Here is a 23,921-nt window from a genome sequence, read left to right on the forward strand (position 1 = left end):
GATTTTTCACAGTGACGTCGTAGCAGATGTCTAGGTGTTCTGTTTCGATTGATCCCCCATATTGCAGTCATGTACATGATCACTGTTTCGGTGCAGGCTATCCCCGGATGGTGTTGTTCCCACTAGCACTCCCTCTCCTTCTGAAACAAGCGACAACAGTCAATGATTGTGCGGTAATCAAGAGCATGCTAGTGGACGGAGGAAAGGACAACACGCCGCCGACATATTGTAAAAACCACCACAGTTAAAAGTGTAATTAATTTTAAAAATTTTACCATTTTTCCCGTAATTTCAACAACGACCAATAACGTGGCAGCAGGCTTCCCAATTTCTGTATCACTTCTAAACAACCCCTCCACTACTTTGCGAGTACCATATAGTAGATTACGAATGTAGATAGATAACTGTGCTGTATATCCATTTATTGTTGATTCTGGAGCCTATATGTACCAAATTATACCTGACAGCTTCCTATACTGACCTACATATTTCAAGCACATATGATCATAGAGCGTAATTTACAATTAGGAATCCCCGTTAATCCTCACGTGGATGGGAGTTACTGAGCATTCTCACATTCTTAGGATAAAGTTGGAGATTGAAAGATCCCCGTGCATTGTCTCTTGACAACCTTCCCTGTGCCACTGTCAGCGATTTAATTTGCAGCTGCTATACACGCTACATTCCACGACTTGTGAAGTAACAGAGCGAGCCGAGTCCGTTACTGCAGTCCGAGGAAAACCGTTCTGCACCAGTCTTACTCATGGCCCCCATCCAAGCGCACAACAGGTTTCCAGATGCACGCATGTCGACGCTGTTAGCACCTCTTATCGGTGTATAGTAGATATCAGAGTGCTGTGATGATATAAAGACGGTTAGGTAGAAGAAACGTGTGTTTGGCGAATTATAGAGTGGACGTATGTTACGTAAACAAACTGCTCCAACAATTCAGAAGTATTGTTCTAGTGTCTGAGATCGGTAGCGGAAAGGTGTGGAGAGAGAAAAATGATGATGGAACGTAAACTGATGTTTTCCTAAGCCCTCATGATTCTGCCCTTAAAACACACTATGATGCTAGAGCGGTGTGGCCTCCAATCTATTAGCCATGTGGAATGGAACGCTGTTAATATTCCAATGTAAGAAATATATTCCCAGCGCATGACATTCCCCTCCAAGTTTCTCCACGATGACCTTAATGTTCCAATGGAAGAAATATATTCCCAGTGCATGACAATATCCCTCCCAATTTCTCTACGATAACCAAGTCCTCCCGCTGGGGATCCAACTTAACGTCTGGGATAGGGTGCTGAGGTGGACAGGGTTCTGAGGTGGATTCAACACACATTAAGTCCACAGATGTGTTCTGTGTCGGAAGTTGGATCCCCAGCAGGAGGACTTGGTGATCGTAGAGAAACTTGGAGGCAGAATGTCATGCGATGGGAATATATTTCTGACATTGAAATATTAACAGGATTGCATTCTTCATATCTAATAGATTGAAAGCCACACCGCTCTAGCATAAAAGCGTGTTTTAAGTGCAGAAATGTGTAGCTTTAGGAAAGTATGTGTTTACGTTTCATGACCATTTCTCTCTTACCATACCTTTCTGCTACTGACCTCAGATACTAGAACAATACCTCAGTAATAAAGGCGCAGTTGATTTACGTAAAATGCTACAAGTACGTCTGTCTCGAGCTGCATCATGCATAAACCACATGTTTCTGCTTCATAACCATCTATTATATAGTCACAACACTCTCAAAAATACTTTACATTGTTGAAGTGTAATAATAGCGACGACATCGCGCATGCAAAAATCATGTGCACTTGGATCGTAGCTGCGTGTGAGATGGATGCGGAACAGTCTTCTCCGAACAGCAGTTATGGACTCAGCTCGCTCTGTTCCTTTATGAGACGTGGAATGGAGAATGTATAGTAGCCTCCTACATCTGGTCGGCAGCAAATTAAATCGGTGGTGGTGGTGCAGGGACGGTTGGTTAAAGACACTGTGGTGGTCTCCTTCACTCTCTAGCTTTATCCTAAGAATGCAAGATAGGTCTGTGACTCCCATCTGCATAGGGAAAGATGGGCAATCGTTATAGTAAATTTCGCATTATGATCGAAGTTCTTGAATTATGAAAGACACAGCCTGATAGACATTATATATATATATATATATATATATATATATATATATATATATATATATATATATATATATATGTATGTATATGTGTGTGTGTGTGTGTGTGTGTGTGTGTGTGTGTGTGTGTTGGAGGATTAATAATGAAGGGATGTACTGCTCAGTCATCTGTCTACATTGGCAACCTAGTACATGGTACTCGCAAAGTAGTGGAGGGATCGTTTAGCGGTGACGCAGAAACTGGGAAGCCTGCTGCCACACTTTTGATCGGTGTTGAATTATGGAAAACCAGGTAGAATTTTTTAAATTGATAGCACTATCAACTGTGCTGATTTTTACAGTACATCGATGCTGTGTTTTCCATTCAATCCATCGATGCTGTGTTTTCTATTCAATCCAGCCACTAATTTGCTCTTGATTACCAAATAATGACTGCCTGATGTCACTTGTCTAAGATGGAGAGTCTTAGTGGGAGCAACACCCTCCAGTTATAGCCTGCTGCAAAACAGTGATCGTGTACGTGGCTACAATCGATTCAGAAAACCTAGACATCTGCTACCACGTCACTGTGAAAGATAAGGTTACATGCAGACATCATCAGTTACCCTTGGACAGCCATTAGGAGTTCGCTCCCAGTAGCTGAGTGGCCACCGCGACAGAATGTCAATCCTAAGGACCCGGGTTTGCTTCCCGGCTGGGGTGGAGATTTTCTCCGCTCAGGGACTGGGTGCTGTGTTGTCTTAATCATCATCATTTCATCCCAATTGACGCGCAAGTCCCCGAAGTGGCGTCAAATCGATAGACTTGCACACGGCGGACGGCTTACCCGACGGGAGGCCTTCGTCACACGACACTTTTTTAGCTGTTTGGAAACGCCACAATGCCACAAAGCTGTTCCAGTTTCCTTATTTCAATAATCCTGCCTTTCGAAAGTCTACAAATGTAGCATTAACTTGGGGGCCGGTATCTACAGCCTGTTGTATATCATGAACAAAGAGGGTCCACTGTGTCTCGCATGACCACTGTTTCCAAACACCGTGCTGGTTTCTGCAGATGAGCTTCTCAGAGTCTAGAAAGGTCATTGTGTCTGACACACTAAATATGTTCCATGATTCTACAACAAATCGATGTCAATGAAATCGACCGCTAACTGTGTGCATCCGATTTTCTACCCTTTTTATAGATTGCTATGACCTGTGCTTTCTTCCAGTCCCGTGGAACTCTCCGCTGTTCCAATGATCTCTGACAGATGATGGATAAGAATGGTGCTATATTTGTAGCATAGTCAACATAAAATCTTACGAGGATACCATCTGGGCCAGATGCCTTCCTGGCGTCTAAGGATCTTAACTGTTAACGATCCCAGATACACTAAACACTATATCTGCCGTCCTTTCGTTTGTTCGGTAATTGAAAGGGGGAATGGTGCTGCAGTCCTCTACCGTAAACGAGTTTTTGAAAGCAACGTTTAGAATTTCGGCCTTCTGTTTATCATCATCAGTTATATTACCCGTACTATCAGCAAGAGAAGGTATTGAGTTATTTGTAGCATTCATAGATTTTACGTACGACCAATATATTTTGGGGTTATTTTTAGAATCTGCATATAAAATATTACTTTCAAATTCGTTAAAGGAATCTCTCATTGTGCTTCTGACAGCTGCTTTCATTTCGCATAATTTCTGTTTGTCAGCGACGCACTGACTGCTTTAAAACGACTGTGCAAAATTCTCTGCTTTCTCAGCAACTTCCTAATATGTTTGTTGTAGCAAGATGGATCCTTTCCCTCCCTATACTTTTGATAGGCACATACTTCTCTATCACATGGTGGACAATACCTTTAAATTCCGTCCAAAGATGCTGAATACCTTAGTGTCTCGCGGTGAATGCTAGGAGCTGACTATGAAGATATTCATTAATGCCACTTTTATTTGCTTTCCCATTCTAGGTTAACTTCCTCAAAAAGGTCAGGTCTGTTTGTCGCCGAGATATCTAATATGTTCCCATCTCGAGTTGGTTTTCTAACCAATTGCTCAAGGTTGTACGTTGAGAGCGCTCCTAGAATAACTTCACACGAATCTTTGCTTCTGCCCCCTGCGATAAAAGTGTGATTTTCCCAGTAAATGGATGATAGATTAAAGTCTTCACCTATAACTAATGGATAATTTGAATATTTACTTCCTATGTACTCAAGAATTTCCATGAGACTTTCTGCGACGTTTGTTGCCGATGCTGGTGGTCTAGAAAAACATCATAATACAATGGTCAATCCTTGTCTGACAAGGACAGCTTTATCCAGACTATTTCACAGTCCGACCCAGTATCGATCTCAACTCCGTTTAAACAGCTTTTAACTTTAATGAACACACCACCTCCCATAGCATCAGTCCTATCCTTCTAAACATTGTCCAATCCGAGTTCAAAATTTCACTGCTTTTTTATGTCTGGTTTCAACCAGCTTTCGGTACCTAATACAATATTGGCATTGCTACTGTTTATTTCCGAGATTAACTCGGGGATCTTGGTACAGACACTTCGACAATTTAGTAACATGAAATTAAGCACATTTAAATCCTTTGGAATGACCTGTTTAGGCGAACTAACAATTTTTATATGTGGCACACCCACATTAGAGGCATGAACTGGTAATTTTTTAGGCCACCGGTTTGTTTCACGTGCGGAGGAACTTAATCTAAAAAACCTCCATGTGCACGACACAAGTACTACCCATGTAGTTGCTTCCTGTGTGTGGTGCACCCCTGACCTATCGATGGGCGTTCTACAACCTTCCACCTCATAGCAAAAGTCGAGGAATCTACAACCATTTTCGTTACGGAGTCGACGTAGCCTCTGGTTTAGATTCTCCACTCGACTCCAAACCAGAGGACCCCAGTCCATCCTGGGTACGATGCTGCAGATCGTCAGCTTGGCTTCCACTCCTCGAGAGATGGAGGCCGCCTTCACCAATCTAGCCAGCCGTCGAAAGAACCCAAGGAGTTCCTCGGAACCCCGACGACAGGCATCGTTGGTGCCGATATGTGCAACAATCTGCAGCTGGCTGCACCCCGCACGCTCGATAGCCGCTGTGACCTAACCTAACCTAACCTAACCTAACCTAACCTAACAGAACCTCTTCCACACCCCGAGTGAACGTTGGACTTCTTCCCACCCCAGCCGCTATGTTCCTGAGGGGCTCCATGACCCGCCTAACATTGGAGCCCCCAATAACTAAGAAACCCCTACCCACACGTGCCTGTCCGGACCTTGCTGAAGGAGCGGCCACTGTCCTGGCAGAAGGTGCATTCTGATCCGGCTAAGTCTCCGCCCCCCCCCCCCCACCAAGCATCAGATAGCAAACATTAGCAAAGTGCATTGTATTTGAGCCTGCGTCCCCCATGCAACCTTCGCCTTGATGCTCGATATCTCGACACAGTCTGCCACCCACACTGTTGTGAGAGTGGACCGGCCGGCTCAGTGCTAGGGGCTATTTAGTGAATACTAAAGAATAAGAGAATGACCTACAGTAAACTGCTAGGGGCTATCTAGTGAATATTATAAACGAATTAAACAGTGACCTACGGTAAGCTGCTCAGTAACAGAGTTGTGACACCCCCCACTGCACATCTAGTACAGCAGAGGCTGCCCCAGACACCCCATCCCCACCGCATCTCATGGTGGAACTCTGGAGCTTGTTGACAGTGGCCAACAAAGCTTCTAGCTGCGGTTGGACTGTAGCCAACTCCTCCTGCATCCGCACACAACAAACACAGTCCCTATCCATCTAGCTAATAACTGATTTACTATAAAAAAACTTCACTAAACCTACTGACACACGAGGGTAACAGCTACACTCTAGTTGGCAGAAAGGACACTCAACAATGAAAAGAAAAATTTATGGTAGAAGCGAGATCTGGTGCTTATTTTCGTGCTAGGGGCTATTTAGTGAATACTAAAGAATAAGAGAATGACCTACAGTAAACTGCTAGGGGCTATCTAGTGAATATTATAAACGAAATAAACAGTGACCTACGGTAAGCTGCACCGACTGATTATCCCTTGTATCTGTAATTTAAACAAGCGTTTACGTACACGCGAAAGTGACCTAATAAAACTATAAAAACTGTTACCTTAAATGCACCGAGTCTAGATGACACTAATAAACTTAACACTGGGTATTGTACACAGACAGATGCAGCTACAAAACAAAACCTTTAGCTAACAGCAAGAGTTCACAATGTAAAGCACAAACACGTATTCTACTTCGTAGGAACCGATGGGCTTACGGTACACGATCACTAAAGCCCACAACAAACTAAGGAATTTAAGAAGACGGCAGATCCTGTATCTGTTATAGAAGCAGCAACACCATAAATTACATTGTCCAATGTATAGTTTTCTGTGAGAGCCAATGGATCGAGCCATGTCATTGTCGGTTTAGCGTGCGTGTATGTAGCTGTAGTCATATATTGCTTGTATGAGTGACAACAACGAGAAACAACGTAGCAAAAACCACAAAGATATCCTCTCTTGAGGCAATACCTGTTAATTTCATAGGATCGCAACGTATGGTCATTGCAGGAATGCACACATTATTCATAAGCGGTAATATCTCATCACGTTCTCTATCGGCAAACGTTAGCGAAGTTCTTATGGTTTGCAGATTTTCTCTTTTGGATGGTACAAAATCATGAGAAGGAAGAGAATGGTTGAGTGACAAGCATCAGTGTACCCTTGGAGATGCAGATATCCTTCAGACTGCAGTACCTGTATATAACTTTGAGAAACAGTGTAAATCAGTAGCAAACTCCTCGTTCTTCTCCCAGTTCCTGTAACTGCCTGTACTGTCTTTTTCTACTACTTCGTTTTGCAGGAAAAAGCTTCATATGTTGATAGCCTTACAAATCATACCCAGTTAGCAGAGGTATGACAACATGTTCATATTTCCAACGAGTGTTCAAAAAAGACGCTCCTGTCGAATTAACTTGGATCACCCTGTTCCTCCACAGGTTGCAGAAAGACTTAGACTGGAAATATCACATGGACAAAGCTGCAGCCACGAAGAAAGAGTTAAAAGATGAGAGTAGGAGCGATCTAAAACCTCTATGGAGTCTTACTATAGCAGAGAGGTTCGAAAAAGGTGACTCATTCCGAGATGTGAGTGAGCCATGAATATGATTCACTAGTGGCTGCAATCATTAAAAGATGTCTCCAAAGGACCAATCACAGGTACGTGGTTGAGTAGAGAGTCTTGATTCCAAATCGCACTTCTACCTGAAAGCGTAACAGGTGACAGTAACACAGACGTTGTGATCATGTGTTTAACAGTGCGGTCCTTGAAGAAATGGATGTTGCCAGTGGTGGAATACTTCTGCGGTCAGTTTCAAATGTCGGTCCCCAGTAATTGTGTTCCTAGGAAAGAATATCGTCTTCCCAAAAGGGATTCCCGTATGAACAACGTGGTGAGTGTAACCCAACTGCTGGAAAAAATTACTCGCCATGCAAAGTGACTCTCACGAGAGATATAGTTAATTATCCTATCAATTTGACACCAACAACGCTCTGCCTGGCGGGTGGACGCAATGGCTTGGTTGCAAGTGATATAATTCTCGATTTGGAGTCATAAACAGGCGTCTTTTTTCATTGTGGCACTATCTTTTAACACAGTTTCAATTTCCCGCCCACATGGGGTGAGGCTACCATCGTAATAAAATCAGATGAACTACCAAATTTATAAACTGATACCTAGTACAAACCTGATAGTTACTACTTCTCTGGGCTGTTAACTTTAGAGACTCTATATGTGGTGAGGCATTTGGTTTCCTTAAGAGAGATTTCGAAAGTGAAGAGGCGTCCTGTGACAGTTCTAGCACTCCATCATGAGAACAAAAAATTCTTTTATATTCTAGTCCTGTGATGCTTAGCATAACACATAAGAAAAGATTTTTTTCTTACACGATGAGAAAATGCATAGAGGAATTGTAGGCTAAGACATATTGTCACATGACTTTTAAAACAAGTAACTATACTTCAGCGATGTGAAAAGCACATATGTCTCGATTTCATCTCTCTGCGCAAAATACCATGTATAAAAGACAGAAAAATCGAGATGTATGGTCAACAACATCGCTGTCTCGTGTTGTGTAGAGTGGGTCTTTTAAGCTGGGTCTAAGATGCGGTGGAATTTTCGAAGCTGCAGTTGCCTGTTTAGCAAGACACTGCGGCTGGCTGCATCGGCAGTCACAAGGAGTCGGCAACTGGAAGTAACGGATTAGGTCAGCCTGTGACATGGACAAAGAAGGTGCTGACTTGTCTGATCTTGCTCATGGCAGCAACAGCTGCCAAAGGGAGGAGTGTGTTGCGTGAGCGTGACAGAAGCGGGTGTGTGTCTTGCACGAGAGAAGATTCAAAATGACGGGTCCTTGCACTGGAAGTAATAATAACTCCTGATTCATACCAGTCCAATCATTCCTGGACGCCCTCCATGACCGAGGGTGGTGTACTCTGACATAAATGTGCGTCCATAAATGCAGCTATCATCAACGCGGTAGTTTTCAATGACCTCTGACGTTGGCGTCACAGGCATGTGAGGGTTTGGCAGGTTGTGTGTGGACCTCAGGACACGAGCTCACTGGCGATCGCTGACCTCTAGCCATGGCATCTACTGCTACGGAATCGATCATGGTTTTAAGTGTGTCGTGTTTAGTGATTCTCAATAGACCACAGTGGACCCTGTCCATGAAGACGAATGCCTCGCCAATATGCTGCCGTTATGTTTGCACTATCGGTCGGAGGATTGCATTCACGTAATGTACAGCCGTTACGGCGCCTTTCTTGACCACCAGCAGCGTACGTCGGCCCCACATAATGCAACCCCTAAACAGCAGGGTACTTCCACCTGGCTGCACTCGCTGGACAGTGTGCCTAAGACGTTCAGCCTGACCGCTTTGCCTCCAAACACGTCTCCGACGATTGTCAGGTTCAAGGCATATGCAACAGTCATCGGTGAAGAGAACGTGATGCCAATCTTGGGCGGTCCATTCGGCATGTTATTGGCCCCCATCTGCACCGCACTGAATGGTGTCGTGGTTGCAAAAATGGAACCCGCCATGGACGTTTGGAGTAAAGATGCGCATCATGCAGCCTATTACGCACAGTTTGAGTCGTAACATGACGTTCTGTGGTTGCACGAAAAGCATTATTCAACATGGTGGCGTTGCTGTCAGGTTCCTCCGGGCCATAATCCGTAGGTAGCGGTCACCCACTGCAGTAGTAGCCCTTGGTCGGCGTCTCTGTACCTCCTCCATTTCCGAACAACATCGCTTTGGTTCACTCCGAGACGCCTGGATATTTCCCTTGTTGCGGGCCCTTCCTAGCACAAAGTAACAATGCGGACGCGATCGAACCGCAGTACTGACCCTATCGGCATGGTTGAACTGCAGGCAACACGAGACATGTACCTCCTTGCTAGTGGAATAACTGGATGTGATCGCCTGTCGGACCCCATCTGTCTAATAAGCGCTGCTCATCTATGGTTGCTTACATTTTTGGATGAGTTTAGTGACATGTCTGAACTGTCAAAGGGACTGTGAGATACAATGTCCACAGTGAACGTCTATCTTCAGGAGTTCTGGGAACCGGGATGATGCAATACTTTTTTTGATGTTTCCTAACAGATCTATCTGCCCTGGAAGCTTTGAAGTAATGATTTTTAGATTTACACTCCTTTGAAGCCTCAATTCTGAAAGCTGAAGATTGATGGAAGCCTCCATTGATTAACTGCTTCAGTTAACGTCTGCTTTAACGTCAGAAACCTATTTGTTCCCCTTTTCGTTAACTTGCATCCTAAATCCTGAATATTTTCATAAGAATTCTGCTCCAATAACGCAATATGGTTTTCTCAAGTTTATTTACTGACTAAGAAAGCAGTGTCCGACCATCGATTTTTTAATGCTTGAATTGTTTATCTTCAGATTTTATTTGGTCATCTCCTTGATCATCTAATTACTCTTCACTTTCGTTTTCAATTTTCATATTACTATTTAGCTAACACCCCATGGAAAACGGCCATCGTTTTTACGTATTTAATAATGTACCTACCCCCATGAACCATGGACCTTGCCGTTGGTGGGTAGGCTTGCGTGCCTCAACAATACAGATGGCCGTACCGTAGGTGCAACCACAACGGAGGGGTATCTGTTGAGAGGCCAGAAAAACGTGTGGTTTCTATAGAGGGGCAACAGCCTTCTCAGTAGTTGGAGGGGCAACAGTCTGGATGATTGACTGATATGGCCTTGTAACACTAACCAAAACGGCCTTGCTGTGCTGGTACTGCGAACGGCTGAAAGCAAGGGGAAAATACAGCAGTAATTTTTCCCGAGGGCATGCAGCTTTACTCTATGGTTAAATAATGATGACGTCCTCTTGGATAAAATATTCCGGAGGTAAAATAGTCCCCCATTCGGAACTCGGGGCGGGGACTGCTCAAGAGGACGTCGTTATCAGGAGTAAGAAAACTGGCGTTCTACGGATCGGAGCGTGGAATATCAGATCCCTTATTCGGGCAGGTAGGTTAGAATATTTAAAAAGGGAAATGGATCGGTTAAAGTTAGATATAGTGGGAATTAGTGAATTTCGGTGGCAGGAGGAACAAGACTTTTGGTCAGGTGAATGCACTCCGTAGTCAGGCCACAAGTGGCCCATCGGGACCATCTGACCGCTGTGTCATCCTCAGAGCAGGATGCGGTTAGGAAAGACGTGTGGTCAGCACACCGCTCTTCCGGTTGTTATGATGGTTTTCTCTGACAGGAGCCGCTACTGTTCAGTCGAGTAGCTCCTCAGATAGCATCACGAGGCTGAGTGCACCCCAAAAAATGGCAAAAGTGCATGGCGGCCTGGATGGTCACCCACCCAAGGGCTAGCCACCCCCGACAGTGCTTAACTTCGGTAACCTGACGTGAACCGGTGCATCCACTGCGGCAAGGCCGTTACCGGTCGGGTGAATACAAGGTTACAAATACAAAATCAAATAGGGGTAATGCAGGAGTAGGTTTAATATATGAATAAAGAAATAGGAGTGCGGGTAAGCTACTGCGAACAGCATAGTGAATGCATTATTGTGGTCAAGATAGACACGAAGCCCATGCCTACTGCGGTAGTTCAAGTTTATATGCCAACTGGCTCTGCAGATGATGAAGAAATTGATGAAATGTATGATGAGATAAAAGAAATTATTCAGGTAGTGAAGGGAGACGAAAATTTAATAGTCATGGGTGACTGGAATTCGAGAGTAGGAAAAGGGAGAGAAGGAAACATAGTGGGTGAATATAGATTGGGGGAGCGAAATGAAAGAGGAAAGCGTCCGGTAGAATTTTGTACAGAGCATAACTTAATCATAGCTAACACTTGGTTCAAGAATCATAAAAGAAGGATGTATACATGGAAGAATCCTGGAGATACTAGAAGGTATCAGATAGATTATATAATGGTAAGACAGTTATTTAGGATCCAGGTTTTAAATTGTAAGAAAGTTCCAGGGGCAGATGTGGACTCTGATCACAATATGTTGGTTATGAACTGTAGATTAAAACTGAAGAAACTGCAAAACCATGGGAACTTAAGGAGATGGGGCCTGAATAAACTGAAAGAACCAGAGGTTGTGCAGAGTTCCAGTGAACAATTGACAGGACTGGGGGAAAAACTACAGTAGAAGAAGAATAGGTAACTCTGAGAGATGAAGTAGTGAAGGCAGCAGAAGATCAAGTAGGAAAAAAGACAAGGACTAGTAGAAATCCTTGGGATCAGAAGAAATATTTAATTAAATTGATGAAAGGGGAAAATATAAAAACGCAGAAAATAAAGCAGGCAAAAAGGAATACAAACGTCTCAAAAATGAGATCGATAGGAAGTAAAAAATGGGTAACGGGGATGGCTAGAAGACAAATGTAAGGATGTAGAGGCTTATCTCACTAGGGGTAGGATAGATACTACCTACAGGAAAATTAAAGAGATCTTTGGAGAAAAGAGAACCACTTGCATGAAATCAAGAGCTCAGATGGAAACCCAGTTCTAAGCAAAGAAGGGAAAGCAGAGAGGTGGAAGGAGTATATAGAGGGTCTATACAAGGGCGATGTACTTGAGGACAATATTATGGAAATGGAAGAGGATGTAGATGAGGATGAAATGGGAGATATGATACTGCGTGAAGAGTTTGACAGAGCACTAAAAGAGCTGAGTAGAAACAAGGCCCTGGGTGTAGACAACATTCCATTAGAACTACTGACGGCCTTGGGAGAGCCAGTCCTGACAAAACTCTACCATCTGGTGAGAAAGATGTATGAGACAGGCGAAATACCCTCAGAATTCAAGAAGAATATAATAATTCCAATCCCAAAGAAAGCAAGTGTTGACAGACTGAAAATTACCGAACTATCAGTTTAATAAGTCACAGCTGCAAAATACTAACGCGAATTCTTTACAGACGAATAGAAAGACTGGTAGAAGAGACCACGGGGAAGATCAGTTCGGATTCCACAGAAATGATGGAACACGTGAGGCAATACTGACCCCACGACTTATCTTAGAAAATAGATTAAGGAAAGGCAAGCCTACGTTTCTAGCATTTGTAGAGATAGAGAAAGCTTTTGACAATGTTGACTGGATTACTCTCTTTCAAATTCTAAAGATGGCTGGGGTAAAATACAGTGAGTGAAAGGCTATTTACAATTTGTACGGAAACCAGATGGCAGTTATAAGAGTCGAGGGGCATGAAAGGGGAGCAGCGTTTGGGAAGGGAGTGATACAGGGTTGTAGCCTCTCCCCGATGTTATTCAATCTGAATATTGAGCAAGCAGTAAAGGAAACAAAAGAAAAGTTCGGAGTAGATATTAAAATCCATGGAGAGGAAATAAAAACCTTGAGCTTCGCCGATGACGTTGTAATACTGTCAGAGACAGCAAAGGACTTGGAAGAGCAGTTGAACGGAATTGACAGTGTCTTGAAAGGAGGATATAAGATGAACATCAACAAAAGCAAAACGAGGATAATGGAATGTAGTCGAATTAAGTCGGGTGATGCTGAGTGAATTAGATTAGGAAATGAGACACTTATAGTAGTAAAGGAGTTTTGCTATTTGGGGAGCAAAATAACTGATGATGGTCGAAGTAGAGAGGATATAAAATGTAGACTGGCAATGTCACGGAAAGCATTTCTGAAGGAGAGAAATTTGTTAACATCGAATATAGATTTATGTGTCAGGAAGTCGTTTCAGAAAGTATTTGTATGGAGTGTAGCCATGTATGGAAGTGAAACATGGACGATAAATAATTTGGACAAGAAGAGAATAGAAGCTTTTGAAATGTGGTGCTACAGAAGAATGCTGAAGATTAGATGGGTAGATCACATAACTAATGAGGCGGTTTTGAATAGAATTGGGGAGAAGAGGAGTTTGTGGCACAACTTGACAAAAAGAAGGGACCGGTTGGTAGGACATGTTCTGAAGCATGAAGGGATCACAAATTTAGGATTGGAGGGTAAAAATCGTAGAGGGATACCAAGAGATGAATACACTAAGCAGATTCAGAAGGATGTAGGTTGCAGTAAGTACCGGGAGATAAAGAAGATCACAGGATAGAGTAGCGTGGAGAGCTGCATCAGGCCAGTCTCAGGTCTGAAGACAACAACAAAAACACTAAATCACTCTTCGATGACTGAAGCTGAAATCTCAGTGCGTCTACTTTACCTTTTATTTCACATCTCAATACTAACATATTGGCATTAGTTAACTGATGTCTTTGTCTTGACTCCCTTCAGTTTCTATCCTTGTATTAATTTCACGCTTTCGATCCATTACTGGAAACTTTACTTCCTCTTCTTCAAAATATTTACTCTCCGTTTTTTTTTTCTTTTACGCATGTAACCGCTCCCACTTTGTAACTAATGTCCTTAAAATTTTCTATCTAGCCGTATGCCGCTAGTTATTAATTTTGTTGTCTTCACCTATAAGTCCAGTTACCACTATGCCATTCCGCCACGGCGATCGCATTGTCACGCGCTAGGCACTTTTGTCGCGGTCGGCTCACATTTTCTGGCTCTCGCCAAGAGATTAAATTTAACGATGTCTGAATGAAAGCCTGAGAGCGAAGATAACTATTTTCCTGTCCCCTACGGTCGCGACGTGTAACGGGGTATTCTGAATTTATGAACGTATTTAATTATCCTGATTAATTAAGAGATGCGAGCGTGAGTGCGTTGGACAATCCAACGCATGGTACAACGATAATGCTGCAAGCACATGCGGTTACTGAGTCTCATTTTTGCGTTTTGGCAGCATTTTGAAACACTGATTGCTAGGTACATTATAAATGGAAGGATGACGCAGGCAATATCTCCAATACACTTTCAGCCACAAATCATAACGGTGTGACAAAATACATTCAGAAGGAAAGGAATAATAATAATAATAGTAATAATATTGATAATGATAATAATAATAACGCTCATGCCACTATGTCTTCAGTCTATATTACAAATTATGCATAGATATCCATAGGTAATGCTGTTTCTGGAGTAAAACATATTGTGGAGCTAATGGAATATGTTGTTACTGCAGTGGCGGAGAGATTACAATAAAAAGACTTTATACGACTTTAAGTACAAATTTACCTCTGCTTTATAGTGACGGGCAGTAAAGTAAAAGAAAGCAAATTCATTTCACGTCTTCTATTTATGTCGAAGTAAATACGGAAATATTCATCGATGAGCTGCACTTGTGCAAAAGTGTTCTAACTTTGCTTACTTGCTGTGGATATTTTGCATATTTTAGTGACATCTCTGTGGCATATTTACAGCTCGTCACATAGTACGATACTTTTCTTACTCAACGCTTAAAATATCGCCACTGCAACTGTGACAAGCTTCCTTATTCTTCCTGATATCACATTTTTATACTACTGCATATCGCCACTTTGTCAGTTAACGACATATAGACTACTCCATCCTTTTACTATAAATCAAATCTAAGCCTTACTGTTGCGGTTCGCTTACAATCTGGATAAAACTGTCCACTTACTTTTGTGCCTTGGTATACACATTTCTGTTTCTGTATTGTTGAAGTTTTGAGAGAACGTAACACGAAAATAATAATATTTGCAGTTTAAACAAAAATTAAAACGTTTACACAATACTGTTTCCACCAACACTAACAGACTGTTTATCAGTGCCGTGTTTTCGTGTCTACAGAAAACTGTCCTCTCACCTTTCCGTGGTCTGCTGCTGGACATAGGCCTACTCTGCTAAAAATCGTATAATGTCTCTTCAGTTGGAGAAACTATAGCAGAACTTGAAGCACTAAACGTATCTAAATTGTGCATCAATTGCTTTTCTAGTTTCAGATATCACAACCTACTAAATGAGAAAGAGTATTCGAATGAAAAGTCCAACATAATCAGTGTTAGGATACAAATTGAGTGCCAAATTGCGTCTGATAGATTTATGACATTCAGACGTAAGATCAGTCACTCTCAAGAGTCAGTTCATGTTATGTACCCTGCCAATGGAAAATTTACATCTGGATTGCCAGTGAAATAGAACGCTCCCTCAATATTCCACAAATCGTTCGCTCCCAACGATCAGGTCCCGGTCACGACTGGTATAATACGCCAGGGGCGGATTTTAGTTATTCAAAAAGGTCACGGTCCACACAAAAGAACGGAGTTTGCCAATTTGTGTTTAGCGATCGCCCTTTAACACTTCGAGGCACTCTATGATCTTTCTGAAATCACAATTCCATAAAATTGAACCTTCATTTCATAACCCAGTGCAAACGGATCCAGTCGTCTTGATGGTTGTGGGTCGAATTCGACCTAGACTCCACAGAGCAATTCTTTTGCCCACTAGATGTGCGTGAATGCTCTCCGTTCTGTTGCGCGGAGATTCACCATAGCCATTCAACCTGAATGATTAAATCTTGTTGTCCTGCATCTTCTGATTTGCACCAATCATAACATTAATATGCTTTCTGAGCTATTTGTGAACAACTTCGTTCACAAATAGGTAACCAGCTCTTCGGGTAACTGAGGTACTGAAGGATGTTTCTCGTTTCAGTACCATAACCGGCGAAATACCGATAATAAATATGCCATGATGTGATCCACTCACACTATCCAGACCCTGATTTCCATAGTATCTTATATTCAGTTAATAAACATAGTGGTACTACATGACACGTCGGAAAAGCGTAAAGGGAAAGACAATCTTAAGAATTTTGCATAGAGCACAATTCAGTCTTTTAAACATTTGGTTAAGGAATCATGCATCCGTGGAAAAGACCGTAAGGTACGGAAACCTTTGAGATAGATTATTTAACATTAAGAAAGGTTTAGAAATCAGTTTTAAAGCAGTAATAACTTTTCACGAGAAGAAGTGGACTCTGACCATAATTGTTGCTTTAAGGACTATACTTTAAAGCTGAATCAATTTAAGAAAAATACGAAATTCAAAAAATTCTATATCTATAAACTGGAGAAGGTTGAAATTTTCAAAGAATGCATTATGCAGTTATTGACATGGTAAACGTATAGAACACCAGAGGAATCGCTAGCCTTAAGAAATGAAATACTTAGGCACGAGAGGATCAAACAGGAAATGTAACAATATGCAGAAAAAAACCTTGGAAGAACACGATTACTGATATTAATTGATTGATTAATTGATTAATTAATTAAGCAAGAAAGGCAATAAGGGAGAGAATGAAACAACTAGTTGTATATATTGGTGACTGAAATATTAATTTGACATCCAGTGTAAAACAGGCGACGTGGGGATTGATAGGGGAAATACGCTAAGCTGTAGTAGCATTCATTACTATGGGAAAGATAGATACCACTTACAGGAAAATTAACGAAAACTGTGGGGAAAAGGTTACAGTTGTGTGCATACGAAGAGTTCAGAGAGCAAGCTAGTACTAAATAAGACACTGAAGGCTTAATCTGGAAGGCTACACAAAGGAAACCTACACGAAGACAATATTAACGGGACTGGCGGAGAAAGAAGTTGAAGATGAGATAGGAGATGTGATATTGCAACAACAATATGACAACACACTGACATACCTAAGCTGAAACGAGGCAAAGAATTTTTGCGGACTTGGGGAAAACAAGCACGACTGATATGCTCCTACTTGTAAGTAGGATACACGAGACAGACGACATAACCGCGTTAGTCAAGTAATGGTAATAAGCCCACCGCCTAAAAAGACACTTGCTCAGTGGAGAATAACATCGCCGTACTACCAGTTCATTTCGTACTGGCTGAACAATGTCAAGCTCGACAGACGCCGACCTTGGGAGAGTCAGATCTGATTCTGGAAAAAATGTAGGAACGGGTGACGCAATGCTTAGACTACGACTTATAACATAAACCAAAAGAAGGTAAACCGATAATTATCCGTGGATTGGGAGGAGTCTTTAGACAAAATTGACAACAATACACACTTTGAAATTCAAAAGGTAGCGAGAATAAAATATGGGGGCAATAAACTATCTATAGCTTGTACAGGAACCCAACAGCAGTTTAAATAGTCCGAAACACGAAAGCGAAGCAGTAGTTAAAAAAGGAATCAACAACGGTATTTTTTCTTGTTTATATTAAATGACATCATGGCCGCAGTTTACTGTAAAATTATTAATTTAAAATATTTACTGCTTCAGTTTCGATCTTGTGGCCACAACCGAGAGGAATTCTAAAAGACGCAAAAACAGACCACACGATTAGAATGGTACTCACAGCATGCTATGCATATAACACTTACATAATGAAATAAAAGACGAGAAAGAATGTGCTGCTCACACTCTGATTCAGCCCACGTCAACACCTAAGTAATACCTAACACGTACACATGAAGTCTCCAAAGTAAAGAAATTTGGCCAGGAAGCATGATCTTTCAACACCCGTAAAATGCAAAGTAATCATCATTTGAGATGGAAAAGTATGTCAGATGAGAGTAAATCATGAAAGGGATAGTTCTCTGTAGTGAGACAGCACGTAAAAAGGGATCATTGCTACGTAATTGAGAAACGCTCTTGTTTTTGCCATATTTGCCTTCAGCTAATCTGCTTCACCTGTAATACCTGAAGTATTTCCTCACAATACAATCCTAGCTAACTGAAAGACCAAATTTTGACAGAAAACTACGTAAGTGCTATCGCAGAAAGCAGAATAGTAGAATACTGAAAATGAACAAAAACATACTGGAGCATGCCGAAGTCACTGAGTAGCTTCTCATCTTTGGGGTTCTCAGTTATAGGGAATTTTGTGTTGGACATCATATTGGCCGTTGACCGCAGAAAATATTTATTTCACTATTGCCATTTCGCTCTTCTGGTCATTTTCAATTGGTACTGCAAAAGATTTCGATCAGCACAGTCAGACTTAAAAATCATCTGACATGTATACATGTCATCGTAAAAAATAAGTCTTTTCACTGTAGAAATACAGTAAAGTCAGACTGTTGCGTAGCTCTGTGCTTCGTGAAAAGGGTGAAATGCCTCAATTTCACGCCGTACAGAGCTTCACACTCAGCTAAGGTTGTGGTAATTCTACAGCAAAAGGAGTGGTTTTGAGGATGACATGTATACATGTCGGAGGAATTTAAAGTCTAACACATGCTGAAGCGAAATCTTTTGGTGCACCGCTTGAAAATGGCCCGAAGGTCGAAACTGCAACAGTGAAATAAATATTGTCTACAGTCAACGGTAAATATGATGTCGATTAGAAAAGTTAATTAGGTTAGACCAATCTGAAGCTGTGAAGATATGGACGGATTTCAAATATAGCACAATTTTCTCGAATTGAGAAAAAATTCTTACCTTTAGATACGGCTAGTGTTGAGATATACCTCGAATTTCGATGGGAATCAATGGACAAGTAGCTGGAAGATTTTCTGCTAAATCCATCTAATCATTCCTGTATACTGAACATTAACAGAATAGCTCAACGGCATCTGAAATTAAATGAAAACGATATTAGGAGCACTGCGTTCTGTCATGTACAAGTCTAACCGCGACGGATAATTTTGACAATTCCGATTAACTGTAAACACACACAGGATCAGAACTAGTGATACTCTTAAGGCTACCGAATTCCGTATTATTCTAGTGCACATTCGAATCCAAATAAGATCAAAGGCTCGCTCTCTTACTGCTTACAGAATTACAATGACTGAACGAACGACTTACCATGCAAACCTAAAGGGGAGACCGGGTTCACTCATGAAATGTTCTCGTCTCAAAAATTATATTACTCACAGAAAATAGTTTTCAACAAACACTGAACTGCTGAGCAAAGCGACTGACAGTGGTATGAGCTCAGTACGCGAGTGCTGTGCAGCCGGAACTGAGGTGGAGCGCCGAGTGCACCCGCAGCGCCCTGCCGTCTTACCCCCCACCAGTTCCTTCCGCAGGCTGTTTGCGAACGGAGACGTCGTGAGCTAGGGCATGCCATCAAGAAAATCATCTGCACCAGCAATGAGGTGCTTAAATAACCAGCATTGAGGTGTTTAAATAAGATAGTTACACCATATGTAGGTATATACTGAAACAAGATTCTACTTACAAGATTTTAGAAAAAATTTTATCTTTGTGGTGCGTAAAGTTCTGAATTGAAACACAAATTTTCCAAAGCAGTTCGATACAACTCTCAAAAATTCGCGAGGAAATCGATTCAAAAATACCGGAGTGCCTTTAATATCCTAAAGTAATGTCTCTAATTCGACATTCAGCGTAGCACTAGTGTGGAATTCTCAGTTGCTACATGCAGGGGGTCGGGTTAGAATCACGGTCGATTTAATTTTCAAAGATGTATGTTTCACGTGACTTTTCCATGAAGGGGAAAATACATAAAGACAGAAAAAATGAACGGTAGTGCACGGGTGCTGTAATCGCCGGGAGGTGTCACCTCTCTATAAATATTTTTTTCGTTTTTTAAGCTTTCAGATACAATACCTACGTCATTGAAATATAAAACTCATCATATATACGGTAATAAAAACGTGTGAGTCATTATGTATAATGCATGTCGTATTTCTGATTGCATATGGCATTAAAATCTAGATATCATTTATAATTCTTAATTACCGATCGTCTATGAAATATTATAAGCACAGATTACTGAAATGAAGAAAACTATGAAGTAAACTTGACTTTCAGCATTATGTGTGTCACGTCTCGCGGAAATGCTCGTGGAGCAAGCACTTTTATTTGAAGTTGTACCACAGCCGTAAGAGTACGAGGGGATGGAGATCTCTTCTGAACAGTACGCTGCAAGGCATCCCAGATATACTCAATAATGTTCATGTCTTGGGACACTGGTGGCCAGCGGAAGTGTCTAAACTCAGAAGAGTTTTGCTGGAGCCACTCTGTAGCAATTCTAGAATTGTGGTACGTCGCATTGTTCTACTGGAATTGGCCAAGTCTGTCAGAATGCACAATGGACATAAATGGATGCAGGTGATCAGACAGGATGATTACTTGTCACCTGTCAGAGACGTATCTAGACTATCAGGGGCCCCATATCACTCTAACTGCACAAGCCCCACCTCATTACACAACCTCCACCAGCTTGAACAGTCCACTGTGGACAAGTACGGTGCATGGATTCATGAGTTTGTCTCCATACCATCCGCTCGATACAACTTGAGACGAGACTCGTCCTACTAGGGAACGTGCTTACAGTCATCAACAGTCCCATGTCCATGATGACGGACCCAGGCGAGGCATAATGCTTTCTGGTGTGCAGTCATCAAGGGTACAGGAGTGGGCCCTCGGCTTCGAAAGTCTATACGGATGATGTTTCGTTTAATAGTTGCACGCCGACACCTGTTGATGGCCCAGCATTGAAATCTCGGCATTTCTCGGAAGTGTTGCGCTTCTGTCACGTTGAGCGATTATCTTCACTCGTCACTGGTCCGGTTTTTGCAGGATCTTTTTCCGCCAGCAGCGTTGTCGGAGATTTGAAGTTTTACCGGATTCCTGATGTTCACGGTACACTCGCCGTATTCTGCCTGTCTACATATCTCTGTATTAATATACGCAACCCTATACCAGTTTACTTGCGCTTCAGTGTATAAACTTAAGTACGTTATATCCTTACCTCTAAGTTAATTGACAATAATTATGCTAATATTAGGTGAAAATGAGTTATTATTGAAATTGCTCCATCAGCTTACTACCACACGCATATTTGCGTCCTTCCAATTAGAACCAACAGTCTAATCAGTTTATGTACGAAGTCCGATGATTCTAGTAGTGTGCAAAAAGAATAATGGCACTTCGTGCATAAAGTAATTTAGATTGCAGCTTCTAATATAAAGGATGCGGTCATGCAAGTGGTATCACTCTGATAGCGTGTAATTGACGCATCACCTAACTTTCCCTTCCCAGCGTAATTATGCTGCTGCGACATAAAAAAACTATTACAGATAATTAATGATGGGTAAGGTACATTTTCAATAACTCATTTTAACCCAGTATTATCATTACTACTCACTATTAACTTAGAGGTACAGAAATGGCGTTCTTAAGAAATTGCCATCTGTCTTTGGTAGAGATAGATGAAGAAGTGGGTACAGAGGAGGATTTCAAGAGAGACCCGCTTAGTTTTATAGAAAAGAACAACGTAATATTGACTCTAACATAATGTGTTTAAGGATACGAACACCATGTGATGTAATGTATCCGGACAGCTCCCAAAACATACGTTTTTCATATTAGGTACATTGTGCTGCCACCTACTGCCAGGTACTCCCTTTGAGCGACCGCAATAGTCATTAGATGTCGTGAGAGAGCAGAATGGGGCGCTCCGCGGAACTCACAACCTTCAAATATAGTCAAGTGATTGGGTGTCGTTTGTGTCATACGTCTGTATGCGAGATTTCAACACTCCTAAACATCCCTAGGCCCACTGTTTCCGAAGTGATAGTGAAGTGGAAACTTGAAGGGACACGTACAGCACCAAAACCTACAGGCCAACCTCGTCTGTTGACTGACAGAGACCGCCGACAGTTGAAGAGGGTCTTAATGTATAATAAGCACACATCTACCTATACCAGCTCACAGGAATTCCAAACTGCTTCCTGATCCAGTGCCAGTACTATGACATTTAGGAAGGAGGTGAGAAAACGTAGATTTCATAGTCGAGCGGCTACTCATAAGCCACACATGACGCCGGTAAATGCAAAACGACGCCTCGCTTGGTGTAAGCAGCGTAAACATTGGACGATTGAACAGCGGAAAAATGTTATGTGTGGAGACCAATCACTGTGCACAATGTGGCGATCCTATGGGAGGCTGTGGGTATGGCGAATACCCGGTGATCGTCATCTGTCAGCCTGTGTAGTGCCAGCAGTAAAATTCGGAGGCGCTGGTGTTATGGTGTGGTCGCGTTTTTCGTGGCGGGGGCTTGCAACCTTTGTCGTTTTGCGTGGCACTATCACAGTGCAGGCCTACAATGATGTTTTAAGCACTTTTTTACTTCTCACTACTGAAGAGCAATTCGGGGATGGCGACTGCATCTTTCAACACGATCGAGCACCTGTATATAATGCACGGCCTGGGGCGGAGTGGTTACACGACAATAACAACCCTGTAGTGGACTGTCCTGATCAGAGTCCTGACCTGGATCCTGTAGAACATCTTTGGGATGTTTTGAACGCCGACTTCATGCAAGGCCTGACCGACCGACATCGATACCTCTCCTCAGGGCTGCCATTCCCTTAGAAACCTTCCAGCACTTGACTGAACGTATGCCTGCGGGAGTGGAAGCTGTCATAAAGGCTAAGGGTGGACGAACACCATACTGAATTCCAGCATTACCGATGGAGGGCGCCACGAACTTTTAAATCATTTTCGGCGAGGTGTTCGGATACTTTTGATCACATAGTGTATTTATCACCTTGCTGCTTAATTACACACTGAAGTTTAATTTGTGTATTGCTACTCGAATGGCTTGGACAGTGGTGGGAACAACTTGGAACAACCATTGAAGTAACTCTCAGCGGTTGATTAGTACAACGTACAACGGTAATTTATTGGTTACAGTATCATAGTTCCAGTTGGTTTCAATGTAGTTGCTCATTTCAAGAAGTATCTATTAATAGGTTGTATCAAGTTTCCACCTTTATATTACTGTTTTAAAAAACTGCTGTGCATAAGGTTGTTTTCAACGATAGTTGGTAAAACAGATAAGGCTGTCATTACACTATGGTTTAAAAACCTTTCAAATCTGGCTTTTGCAAAAAAGGAGAGTGACTATTTATTTTGAAGTATGAAAAAAATTTAAGCACTGATCGATCAGTGAGGGCATTTTATGATCGATGTCATCATACAATTCTTCCCATGAGTATTTTGTTTACTATAAATATAATGTTTCATTATTTCTTTTGGTGTTTTCTGTTTTGACAAAATTGTGAATAACATTAAGTCTTAGTGACACGACAAAAAGTGATCACAATTCGTAGTTGACTAATATTCGTTTGCGACACTGACAATACGTGTTCCAGTTCTTAGGGTACAAGATTTCAGGAGTTTATAGACGTTGCGGCATATGATGATCAGGAGTGTTGGAACCTAGGGAATTACACATCAGACTACATAATTCGGCTGTGTTAAGACCCATAAAGCTACTCTATCAAGAGGCTTGAACGACAGGCAGGAAGCATCCGTTCAGTCAGCATGGAATCTCTAAATTACCCCAGTCAGTTTAAAGTTTGCCATTTGTCTGAAAAAAC

The 23,921-nt window shown here is 41.9% G+C and overlaps 1 long non-coding RNA gene across 1 annotated transcript in view; it reads right to left on the minus strand.

The window, feature by feature from the left end:
• Positions 1-19,476, minus strand: part of LOC126262509 (uncharacterized) — a 59,991-nt gene extending 40,515 nt beyond the window's left edge. Inside the window, exons 1-2 of the long non-coding RNA XR_007546735.1 lie at positions 19,375-19,476; positions 19,006-19,139 (exon numbers count right to left, since the gene is read on the minus strand). This is a non-coding gene — a long non-coding RNA (uncharacterized LOC126262509). The remainder of the gene's footprint in view (positions 1-19,005; positions 19,140-19,374) is intronic.
• Between the last annotated feature and the right edge of the window lie 4,445 nt (positions 19,477-23,921).

Source organism: Schistocerca nitens, chromosome 6 (genome assembly GCF_023898315.1).
Source record: "Schistocerca nitens isolate TAMUIC-IGC-003100 chromosome 6, iqSchNite1.1, whole genome shotgun sequence".
NCBI classification, from domain to species: domain Eukaryota; kingdom Metazoa; phylum Arthropoda; class Insecta; order Orthoptera; family Acrididae; genus Schistocerca; species Schistocerca nitens.